The following is a 13235-nucleotide window of genomic DNA, read 5'->3' on the forward strand; positions in this document are numbered from 1 at the left end:
TGAAGTCCCGGCTTGTGATTGGTCAGGGCGGCCATGTTGCCGGGACGCGGACCAATCACAGCAAGCCGTGACGTAATTACGTCACGGCTTGCTGTGATTGGTCCGCGTCCCGGCAACATGGCCGCCATTAACCAATCACAAGCCGTGACGTCACGGGAGGCTGGACTTGCGCGTTTTTTAAAAAGCGCGCGTGTCCAGCCTCCAGTGACGTTCCGGCTTAGTTACATAGTTACATAGTTACATAGTTAGTAAGGCCGAAAAAAGACATTTGTCCATCCAGTTCAGCCTATATTCCATCATAATAAATCCCCAGATCTACGTCCTTCTACAGAACCTAATAATTGTATGATACAATATTGTTCTGCTCCAGGAAGACATCCAGGCCTCTCTTGAACCCCTCAACTGAGTTCGCCATCACCACCTCCTCAGGCAAGCAATTCCAGATTCTCACTGCCCTAACAGTAAAGAATCCTCTTCTATTTTGGTGGAAAAACCTTCTCTCCTCCAGACGCAAAGAATGCCCCCTTGTGCCCGTCACCTTCCTTGGTATAAACAGATCCTCAGCGAGATATTTGTATTGTCCCCTTATATACTTATACATGGTTATTAGATCGCCCCTCAGTCGTCTTTTTTCTAGACTAATTAATCCTAATTTCGCTAATCTATCTGGGTATTGTAGTTCTCCCATCCCCTTTATTAATTTTATTGCCCTCCTTTGTACTCTCTCTAGTTCCATTATATCCTTCTTGAGCACCGGTGCCCAAAACTGGACACAGTACTCCATGTGCGGTCTAACTAGGGATTTGTACAGAGGCAGTATAATGCTCTCATCATGTGTATCCAGACCTCTTTTAATGCACCCCATGATCCTGTTTGCCTTGGCAGCTGCTGCCTGGCACTGGCTGCTCCAGGTAAGTTTATCATTAACTAGGATCCCCAAGTCCTTCTCCATGTCAGATTTACCCAGTGGTTTCCCATTCAGTGTGTAATGGTGACATTGATTCCTTCTTCCCATGTGTATAACCTTACATTTATCATTGTTAAACCTCATCTGCCACCTTTCAGCCCAAGTTTCCAACTTATCCAGATCCATCTGTAGCAGAATACTATCTTCTCTTGTATTAACTGCTTTACATAGTTTTGTATCATCTGCAAATATCAATATTTTACTGTGTAAACCTTCTACCAGATCATTAATGAATATGTTGAAGAGAACAGGTCCCAATACCGACCCCTGCGGTACCCCACTGGTCACAGCGACCCAGTTAGAGACTATACCATTTATAACCACCCTCTGCTTTCTATCACTAAGCCAGTTACTAACCCATTTACACACATTTTCCCCCAGACCAAGCATTCTCATTTTGTGTACCAACCTCTTGTGTGGCACGGTATCAAATGCTTTGGCTTATGATTGGTCACGGCGCCATGTTGCCAGGACGCGGACCAATCACAGCAAGCCGTGACGTAATTACGTCACGGCTTGCTGTGATTGGTCCGCGTCCCGGCAACATGGCCGCCATTAACCAATCACAAGCCGTGACGTCACGGGAGGCTGGACTTGCGCGTTTTTTAAAAAGCGCGCGTGTCCAGCCTCCAGTGACGTTCCGGCTTATGATTGGTCACGGCGCCATGTTTCCGGGACGCGGACCAATCACAGCAAGCCGTGACGAAATTACGTCACGGCTTGCTGTGATTGGTCCGCGTCCCGGCAACATGGCCGCCATTAACCAATCACAAGCCGTGACGTCACGGGAGGCTGGACACGCGCGCTTTTTAAAAAGCGCGCGTGTCCAGCCTCCAGTGACGTTCCGGCTTATGATTGGTCACGGCGCCATGTTGCCGGGACGCGGACCAATCACAGCAAGCCGTGACGTAATTTCGTCACGGCTTGCTGTGATTGGTCCGCGTCCCGGCAACATGGCCGCCCTGACCAATCACAAGCCGGGACTTCACGTAACCAAGTAAAAGCGCGAATTTTAAACAAACAACGCTGCCGGTTCCCTCGCTGAGGTCCCGGCTGCGTCGGAGAGGTGAGTATAGCGATATTTTTTATTTTAATTCTTTCTTTTACACATTTATATGGTTCCCAGGGCCTGAAGGAGAGTTTCCTCTCCTTCAGACCCTGGGAACCATCAGGGATACTGTCCGATACATGAGTCCCATTGACTTGTATTGGTATCGGGTATCGGTATCGGATTGGATCCGATACTTTGCCGGTATCGGCCGATACTTTCCGATACCGATACTTTCAAGTATCGGACGGTATCGCTCAACACTAATAATAACAAATTGTTACTATATTGTAAACAGAACTACTTTTAATACAAAATACCTATAAGTAAACTTTAAATTAGGTTATGAAATTGTGCAGCAATGTGAAGGTATAAAATTCACAAGTTTACTCTCTTTTAGTCCTCCTCACTGTCCTCTATTGTATCTGATTCATGGTGGTCACAGTGGGTAACTTAGCATGATCCACAAACAGAGCTGCAAGAAAGTCCATTTAATCTGCAGCTACAAAAGTTACCACTGCAACCAGTTTTACAACGCCAATGCATAATTTTTAGCAGAGTGTCTGGTGCAATATTTATATCACACATTACTGGTACAGGTTCATTGCCATCGAGTTTTCAACCTCAATCCATAGGATTCATCTCACTAGCCATACTCATCCATGTCATAGTCTGGTAGTACACTCTTAGACAATGGAATTTGTTGGAAAACTCAGTTGGAGGAAGACGTTCTGGATGAACAACCAATTTGGCTGTGACTAATTTCTTCGTAAGTGTCTGGTAACACAAGGCTGCCAAAGAACTTGCACTGTGGCAACCGAAAATAACGAGCATAACTTAACTGCCAAGACGTACTGTATCAGAACGGTTCTTACCTGGTGAAGTGAATACATGCGCACAAGAATAAAGGACATGATTACCTTTTAAAAGTTTTTACAATACTGTTTTTTTAACCAACACCATAAATAAGAGAGGTGGAATCCAATCCTGTGAATCTACGAATAAATAACAACTGTGTATATAACTCAATTTTGAGAACATACTTCAAAATACTGATGTTTCACATTTTGGGGGTTTCTCTTGGCTGATTATCCTATCGAAAATACAGTCATTTGCCATTAGCCCCAGCGTAATATAGGAGAAGAATTAACAAGTCCGTATAATTTCCAATGAGCATGGTGGAACGCTCCTTTGCACTGGTAGAATCATAGAATCATAGATTGGTAGATTTGGAAGGGACCTCCTGGGTCATCATGTCCAATCCCCTGCTCAAAGCAGGATTCACTAAACCATCCCAGACAGATGTCTGTCCAGCCTCTGTTTGAAGACTTCCATTGAAGGAGAACTCACCACCTCTCGTGGCAGCCTGTTCTACTCATCAATAACCCTAACTGTCAAAAAGTTTTTTCTAATATCTAATCTGTGTCTCCTCCCATTCAGTTTCATCCCATTGCTTCTAGTCTTTCCTTGTGCAAATGAGAATAGAGATGATCCTTCTACAATGTGACAGCCCTTAAGATATTTGTAGACAGCTATTAAGTCTCCTCTTAAGTCTCTGTTAACTGTAACCTTTGCATTGTCTTCATTAACTTCAACTGCCATTTGAAAAACCATACAGCCTCTCATCACCATTTCCTCAGTGATTAATTTGACTAGGTGTTGTTTATTATATCTGCCTGTAAAGGATCTCTTCCTGCTTTCCTTCAAATTCAGTATCACCAGTGAAGTGAACTATTGGAAGATTGATTTTTCATTGCCTTCTCTTATGTGTATTATCCTTTATTGAAGAACCTGTGTCATACCCATCAAACATAACAGTTGCTATCCCATAGTGTTTAATTGTAAAGTCTGCATAAACTCTAGATATTGTATATGTATCTCCTGTTTTCCTCTTCAGTTTGCGTATCAAGTAGCCCCTGTCAGTAACATATCTTTCTGCACACATAACTGAATCAGTTGATGTTTGATTGTTACAATACTCATCAGTGGCATGGACTAATTGTGGCTTTTCGGCCTTTCTCAGATGTGCAAGTCATCAAGCAGGGATATTAGGTAGGGATAAGCGAATGTGCTTTGTGTTACTCGGATATCACTTTGCTCGGATGTGCTCAGCACTCTACGATCATTGGATGGTGTTTGGATCTGCAGCTTGAATTCCCACCCCACATGTTTGGAGCCTGTTACACAGCTAATAAACATGCGGGGATTGCCTGACAGTCACTATTAATGCCATAGCCATCTTGGTAGAGGCATTACTGTAATGTCCTTAGGGATTTGCAGTCTGCTGCTTCATGTGACCACATTCTTAATTTGGGGTAAAAAAATTTACCATATTGTCATCCATAGAGTATTATGTGCTTTATGTTACATTACAGTGGTATATAACACTGCAAAAAAGCTTTCTGAATTTTTTCTTGATTGAATTTGTTAACCATACAGAATTATGTTCTTTGTTTTACATTTCAGTAGTATACAACACTCCCAAAAAGGCATTCAGAAATATTTCTGGATTGAGTTAGTCATCCATTGAGTATTACGTGCTCTGTTTTACATTTCAGTGATATTTAATACTAATTTAAATTTTTCTGTATTGAATTTTTCATCCATAGTATCGTGTGCTTTGATTTACATTGTGGTGGCATGTAACACTTCAAAAAAAGAATAAAAAATGTTTCTGGAGTTAGTCATCCTTAGAGAATTACGTGCTTTGTGTTACATTTCGGTGGTATATGACACTTCAGAAAAGCATTCAAAAATGTTTCTGCATTAAATTAGTAATCTATACAGTGTATCTTGCTTAGTGGGCGACAAGGCGCCAAAGATGGCAGAATCTCACAATACTCCCAAAGGAGCCAACAGAGGACTGTCCAAGCCAGACCAAGCTGGCGCAACAGCAGAGATGGCAGGAGCCTGTGGTCCGGAACTGGGCACTTTCCCAAACTCACCAAGGTTCGATCACAGGCCGCAGCCTTCACTGCTGGGGATTCTTGTGGACTGCAGATGAAAGAGACAGAATCCAGCAACTAGTGAGCAGACTGCAGGGCCTAGGCTAGTCAGAAAAGAGAAGGAGGTGAGCAGGGCCGTATTTAGAGTTTCTGCTGCCCTAGGCACTTTTCGTGCTGCCTCCCCCATTGGCGAGTATGACTAATGCAGACACTATCGGCAGTGACTTAGGCTACTTTCACAACAGCGATTTTTGACATTTGCGGCAGATCCGGCAGTTTTTCCGCATCCGTAACGGATCACTTATGGCAACACTGTGTTCGGCCTCATTCATTCCCTATGGGACTTGCGGCACTTGCGGTTTTGTTGCGATCCGGCAAATGCGGTACTTGTAGCAACAGGAAAAAAAAATGCTGCTAGCAGTGGGTTTTTTTTGTCTCGCGTCAAGTGCCGCACATGTCCACAAGTTCCATAGGGAATGAATGAGGCCGAACACAGAGTTGCCGGCCCTTAAGTGATATGTTACGTGACAGATGCGGAAAAACTGCAGTATCTGCCGCGAACGGAGAAAATCGCTGATGTGAAAGTAGCCTTAGCAAACCTTTCCATTAGTTGTCATGTGAGAATCTGGTGGATCTCATACACAGTACATGGTCAGTTGATTCTTCCACGGTTGCACGGTTTGGCTGACAGATTTTTAAGGGCAACCTGTCAGTCGATTCATACTACCAAAACCACGGGCAGCATCACTCAGACTGCAAACAGGGAAGTTTATCTCTGCAATGCTCGGACGTTGCAGTGAGAATAGTGTGAAGAGCTGGATGGGTAATTTAGTGAGAGGACGGACTAATCTGTTGCTATCGTCTGTGGGCTTCTCACTCCATGTCTCTAGATCAGGGGTGGGCAATTTATTTCCCCGAGGGGCCAGATGAAAGACCATGACTGTTGTGGAGCATGAAATAGCATGAAAATAATTCTACTCAATATTAATTAGTATTAATTGTATCACTTAATATTGAGAATTAAGTATGGTGACACCCGCTATATATCTTTAAACCCCCCACAGCCCCTTATATACAGCATGAGCCCCACACAGCCTCCCCATATACAGCATGAGCCCCACACAGCCTCCCCTTATACAGCATGAGACCCACACAACCTCCCCATATGCAGCATGAGACCAGCCTCTCATCTCCTCAGCAGCCTCCCCTCTCCAGCCTCTCATCCCCTCTCCTGAGCAGCCTCCCCTCTCCAGCCTCTCATCCTCTCTCCTCAGCAGCCTCCCCTCACCAGCCTCTCATCTCCTCCCCTCAGCAGCCTCCCCTCACCAGCCTCATCCCCTCTCCTCAGCAGCCTCCCCACATCAGCCTCTCATCTCCTCCTTTCCAGCCTCTCATCTCCTCTCCTTACCAGCCTCTCCTCACCAGCCTCTCCTCTCCTTACCAGCCTCTCCTCTCCTTACCAGCCTCTCCTCTCCTTACCAGCCTCTCATCTCCTTTCCAGCCTCTCATCTCCTTTCCAGCCTCTCATCTCCTCTCCTCACCAGCCTCTCATCTCCTTTCCAGCCTCTCATCTCCTCTCCTTACCAGCCTCTCCTCACCAGCCTCTCCTCTCCTTACCAGCCTTTACACCAACAGACGGCTATCACATGTGCAGGGGGGCTTATCTTAGTTATCCCTCCACTGCCACAATGTGATAAAAAAAAAAAACACACACAAGGCTATTGACCTCTTAGTTTACAGCAGGGGCTTATTCTGGGTATCCCACTGCTCTTCAATACACCATGAACTGCAGGGATTTATGTATCCCGCTTACAGTTCCACTTAACACTTGCAGCTCTCTGGCGCCCCCTTTACCCGCAGGTCAGATTAGGTACTGCACCTAGGGTAATTAGTCGCCAGAAAGGCTGCCTGCTATGTACGGGCTATTGGGCACGCTGCAGCGACGCGATAAACTACTCCTGCTCAGGCAGGAACAATAATTATCAAGCCGCAGTCGCTACAGTGACACCCAAAGGCCTGCACAGTACATGGTATTACTGCCACCAGCTTCGATTAAACGGGTCCGAAGCTAACCCAAAACAGTAGCGTAAATTCCCTTCAAGAAGACTTAGGGTACGTTTTTAGAGCATGGAGAAAGAACTGGCATGAAATAATATACCCCACAAAATGTAGGCAGTGCTTTATCAAAATATTTTACAAAGATGTTACAAATGAGACAATTGCAAATATGTACAAGGTAATTATAACATAAAGGGGATTAAAGGAGAAAAGATAACACTCACATATTCTCAGTTCATTGCATTGCAGGCAACCATACGTCCCAGCTCATTGGACGTGCTCAGGGCTCTCCAGGAAAAAAGACAAGAAGAAATGCTGGGGAGCCTGCCACAAACTTAAAACCTGCAGCTAGTGACATCACAGAAAGGCTGGCTTATTCAGACCCTCCTCTCTCTACATTCTGAGTACTTGAACCTTAAATTTATCTACTTTCTATAAGTTCGCTACACAACATGTCATAGTCATAACAAACCCAGCATTCATCTCGGATTATTGTGGGCATTCCAATGAGATCAAATATGCCCTGTCTGGGATACATATTTACAGATAAATCCCTACTTCTTCACCAGATGGAGTTAGACGCCCATGTTTAGAGTGATGGGTAGGTCCACCGAGTGGAAGTAAGAATATGTAGTTTCGTGCTCTTAACTTAGATGGTTTGCTTAATATCTTACAAAAACCAAACAAAGAACTTTCATGGATTCTAGAAGTTTCTCATCCAGTTTAAGCTGGTCACTTTCCACTACAGGAAATGCCGGTCGTAAATACCTTGGCAGAGGGGGATGACGGCTTGTGAGCTGAAAGTCAGGAATGTGCAGCCAGAAGCAATAAACGCTTCTACACTCATTGACAAGACAAGCTAAAACACAGTAAAGTGGGTCAGCGCCCACCCTATGTGTGCTGGCAGAGAAACTAAACTTATGTATTTCATACCATATCGTGACACCTCCCAACACCAGCCTCTCATCTCTCCTTTCCAGCCTCTCATCTCCTCTCCCTTCCAGCCTCTCATCTCCTTTCCAGCCTCTCATCTCCTTTCCAGCCTCTCATCTCCTTTCCAGCCTCTCATCTCCTTTCCCCACCAGCCTCTCATCTCCTCTCTTCACCAGCCTCTCCTTTCCAGCCTCTCCTCTCTTTTCCAGCCTCTCCTCTCCTTTCCAGCCTCTCCTCTCCAGCCTCTCCTCTCCTCACCAGCCTCTCCTCTCCTCACCTGCCTCTCCTCTCCTTTCCAGCCTCTCATCTCCTCTCCTTTCCAGCCTCTCATCTCCTCTCCTTTCCAGCCTCTCATCTCCTCTCCAGCCTCTCCTCACCAGCCTCTCCTCACCAGCCTCTCCTCTCCTTTCAAACCTCTCATCTCCTCTCCTTACCAGCCTCTCCTTTCCAGCCTCTCATCTCCTCTCCAGCCTCTCCTTACCAGCCTCTCCTCACCAGCCTCTCCTCTCCTTACCAGCCTCTCATCTCCTCTCCTCAGAAGCCTCCCCACACCAGCCTCTCATCTCCTCTCCTTTCCAGCCTCTCATCTCCTCTCCTCAGTAGCCTCCCCACACCAGCCTCTCATCTCCTCTCCTTTCCAGCCTCTCATCTCCTCAGCAGCCTCCCTCACCAGCCTCTCATCTCCTCTCCTTACCAGCCTCTCATCTCCTCCCCTTACCAGCCTCCCCTCTCCTCACTCACATCAGCAGACTCCCGTCTCCTCTCTCACCTCACTCCTCTCTGCAGCTTCCTCTGAGTACTCACACACTGCCCGCCTCCTCTCCCTGCTCACCGCCGACTTCAGTATCTTCTCCCACAAACATGTCCGTCCTGCTTCTCTACAAAAAAGCAAAATGTCTTCCAGCTTGAAATGTGTAAATCACCACAATCTGTGTCTCCCCTGTATGTGCATGCTGAGACTTATAGTGCCACAGCAGCTGAGACAGGACGGAAGGGCTCTTACCTGCAGACAGCAGCCGTGGACCTTAGCAGGGTCCCCCCTCTGACAGGCAACATCTGAGGGGGCAGACAAGCACAGAGGTGAGACCCCCAATATCACCAGACCCCCCTGATGCTCCCTGTACAAACCCCCAGTCACCTTCTCACCACATGGGGGACAGTACTGGCAGAGCACAAGAAGTGCAGCACTGAAACACTTCCCCCGCAGATGACACAGAATGGTTCCTTGTTACCGAGGAGACAGGAAATCCTCGGGCTGACAGCAGTTAACTCCTTACTGTCTGTGCCGTCACCTGCGGAGTATTCCTGAGGGCTCTCACACCTCCAGTCTGCTCCAGTGCTCCTACATAAGAGCGCGCAGCGTGTCACATGACCCGGGTCAGGACCGTGATACACTTGGGCCTGCTGCTTAAAGGTACAGCACCCATTTCTGCCCCATACAGTAGTCAGGGCTGTAATGCCCTGATGGCGGCCCTGCGCCCGAGACCCCCTCCCCCCGCAGCCTCAAGACTGAGGTGGGTGGGTGGGTGGGGCCAGGGGTGAACCTAGCCTCTATGCTGCCTGAGGCGAACTGCAAAATGGCGCCCCCCCATAGTAAAATCAGTATAAATAAATCTGGTTTACTCTTTACTTACATTCAATTTACATTACATTTACTCTTTACATGCATTCAGTAGTTTGAAGTCACATAGAGTGCAGAAATATGTCTACAGCCCTGAACACCCCTTTAATTGCTACGTACTGTAGATCCGTATTCAGATGTACGATAAATATTAATGATTGCAGGGGCCTTCACCATTTGACCCCCACTAATCACAGGCTGCAGTGGTCGTACTATTATGTACAGCAAATGACTGTGAGGTCAGTGATTTGCTGCAGCGGTCATGTTAATAATGCACAGGTCGACATTAGGGTTGAGCGACTTTCATTTTTTTAAGGTCGAGCCGGGTTTTGTGAAACCCGACTTTGTCCAGAGTCGAGTCGAGTGCAGTCGGCCGATTATCGCTGAAAGTCGGGGATCGACCGAAACACGAAACCCAATGCAAGTCAATGGGGAAGCATAGTCGGCAGTGAGTGGAGGCCAGGAAAACACCTACAGTGCCCATTTTAATGCCAAAAACATCCATTCTTGTTTCTGAAGCTTGTCAATCTTAATTAACTTTATAATAATAGTTGGGCATTGGAAATTGGGGGTCATTTGGCAAAAGTTGTGGGGGGTAGGGCTGGTTCAAGGTTTTAGTGGGCACAGGAAACGTGGACTACGTCACAGCGGTGGAGCAGTGAGAGGTAAGTATGTCAAGTTTGCAAGTGCTGTGATCCTAAGCAAGCAGGGGGGCCCACTCGTTGGCATTGGCACTGGCACAGGGCCCTTAAAAGTACAGCGGTGTGTTTGCACGGCGGGGGCGCCTCCCACCAGCAGCGACACTTTTCCGTACTCTGAGGGGCCCTGTGCCAGTGACGTCGCCAACGAGTATGCCCCCCCACCTGATGAAGGAACCTGCACTTTCATCTGCACCTTCCTCTTTGTCCCTGTGTAAGGTGGTATAACATGCGGGAAGGGGAACTTTACTTTCAGCAGGGTCAGATTCTGGCTGTGTAGAGTGCAAGGGGAATGTAGTGGTCTAGGTCAATGTACCAGCAGACTCATCTAGCAGTGGCTGGGCAATGGGCAGGATGAGGAGGAAACAGATATAGGGCCAAAGAATAAAGTAGGCTAAATGCCGTTCAAAATTGGTAACAGGACTAAACAGGCAGCACTGCTTTGTTCAGTGGAGTAGCAAACCCAAGAGCAGCAGACAGTGTTTCAAGGGCCCAACCACACTAGTAGGCCAAATGCAGTTTAATATCTGATACTATAGGCCGAAAGCCAGAAGGTAGAAGCTCAGCTGTATTCAGTTGAGGGCAACACCAGGGAGGGGCAGACACTGTTAGTAGGCCCTAACCACCAATTTTTAAAAACACAGCACTTAAAGAGAGCCAGAAGGTTGAAGCACAGCTGTATTCAGTTGAGGACAAACACCAGGCAGGGGCAGACACTGTTAGTAGGCCGGAACCACCAATCTTTTAAAAAACAGCACTTAATGAGAGCCAGAAGGTAGAAGCTCAGCTTTATTCAGTTGAGGACAAACACCAGGGAGCAGCAAACAGAGGTATTAGGCCCCATCCAGCAATTTAAAAAAAAAAAAAGCTTAATCAGAGCCAGAAGGTAGAAGCTCAACTTTATTCAGTTGAGGACAACACCAGGCAGGGGCAGACACCGTTAGTAGGCCCATAACCACCAATTTTTAAAAACACAGCACTTAAAGAGAGCCAGAAGGTAGAAGCTCAGCTTTATTCAGTTGAGGACAACACCAGGCAGGGGCAGACACCATTAGTAGGCCGGAACCACCAATCTTTTAAAAAACAGCACTTAATGAGAGCCAGAAGGTAGAAGCTCAGCTTTATTCAGTTGAGGACAACACCAGGCAGGGGCAGACACCGTTAGTAGGCCCATAACCACCAATTTTAAAAAAAAACAGCACTTAATGAGAGCCAGAAGGTGGAAGCTCAGATTTATTCATTTGAGGACAACTTGAATTAGGGACTGCAGACAGACTTACCAGGCTGTCCCCTGTGTGGACCATGCATCCAATACATTAACCCATTGCGCCACAAAGGACACGTAACCTTCCGTGGCCATGCCTACCGCTCCATGTGTCTGTTGTCAGGTGTACCTTTGGACTCACAGATTGACAGAATGAAAGGACAATGTGGTCTTTAACATGCTGGTGGAGGGGTGGGATGGCTTTTCTCGCAAAAGAATTGTCAACTGCGTAGCTCATAGCGTGGTACAGCGTAGTCCATCATGGCTTTATTAATATTAAATAAAATAAAAAAATAGGCTCTATGCACTGTAAAATTGGTTCCAGGGGTACACGGGCAGCAGTGGTCAGGTCAGTGGAGGCCTAGTGGAAGGAGGGACCGCAGACAGGCTTCCATGGCCTAACATACTAAAATGGGCTGGCTGTAGGCACTTTATAATTGGTTCCAGGGGTACACGGGCAGCAGTGGTCAGGTCAGTGGAGGCCTAGTGGAAGGAGGGACCGCAGACAGGCTTCCAAGGCCTAACATACTAAAATGGGCTGGCTGTAGGCACTTTATAATTGGTTCCAGGGGTACACGGGCAGCAGTGGTCAGGTCAGTGGAGGCCTAGTGGAAGGAGGGACCGCAGACAGGCTTCCAAGGCCTAACATACTAAAATGGGCTGGCTGTAGGCACTTTATAATTGGTTCCAGGGGTACACGGGCAGCAGTGGTCAGGTCAGTGGAGGCCTAGTGGAAGGAGGGACCGCAGACAGGCTTCCAAGGCCTAACATACTAAAATGGGCTGGCTGTAGGCACTTTATAATTGGTTCCAGGGGTACACGGGCAGCAGTGGTCAGGTCAGTGGAGGCCTAGTGGAAGGAGGGACCGCAGACAGGCTTCCAAGGCCTAACATACTAAAATGGGCTGGCTGTAGGCACTTTATAATTGGTTCCAGGGGTACACGGGCAGCAGTGGTCAGGTCAGTGGAGGCCTAGTGGAAGGAGGGACCGCAGACAGGCTTCCAAGGCCTAACATACTAAAATGGGCTGGCTGTAGGCACTTTATAATTGGTTCCAGGGGTACACGGGCAGCAGTGGTCTGGTCAACGGAGGCCGTTTGTAATGAGTGTCTGCCAGTTAGTAGTCCAAAACAACAAATAAATGTGAATGTCTCGCATTAAAACAAAACAAAAACACTAAAGGGTGCAATCATTAGGTTCAGGGGTGGGATCCTCTGCATTGTTTCAGACCTACTAATTTAGCGCAAAGTATTTACTGTGGTAAATAGAGGACACTGCCCCTGACTATGTTAAGTACCATCATACATGTCAACACAATGGTATTGTCAGTGGCAGGTATGGAAGGATGTCAGCGCATAGACTAAACATTGGTGGAAGTGTGAGAGATAACTGTGGAAGTGGTAGAGCAATGTTTGACCTGGGGGTGGGTGAACTCTCTTGTGGCCGGCGGTACAGGCCCAGGGCCCCTCATGTTACAACAGTGTGTCTGACGTTGGGTGCGCACCACCACCGCCAGAGACACTTTATTGTACTATGAGGGACCCAGTAGCAATGCCGTCGACCAAAAGCGAGCACACCCACCTCTTCAGACAAACAGCAGTCTCACGGGTGCTTGCGCCAAGTCGCGATACCTGTTATGACCCCAATGGCGAGGGTCTCAGAGGAATGTGGAAGTCTGAGGAATACAAAAAACCAGCTCATA

Source organism: Ranitomeya variabilis, chromosome 2, assembly GCF_051348905.1.
Source record: "Ranitomeya variabilis isolate aRanVar5 chromosome 2, aRanVar5.hap1, whole genome shotgun sequence".
NCBI lineage: Eukaryota > Metazoa > Chordata > Amphibia > Anura > Dendrobatidae > Ranitomeya > Ranitomeya variabilis.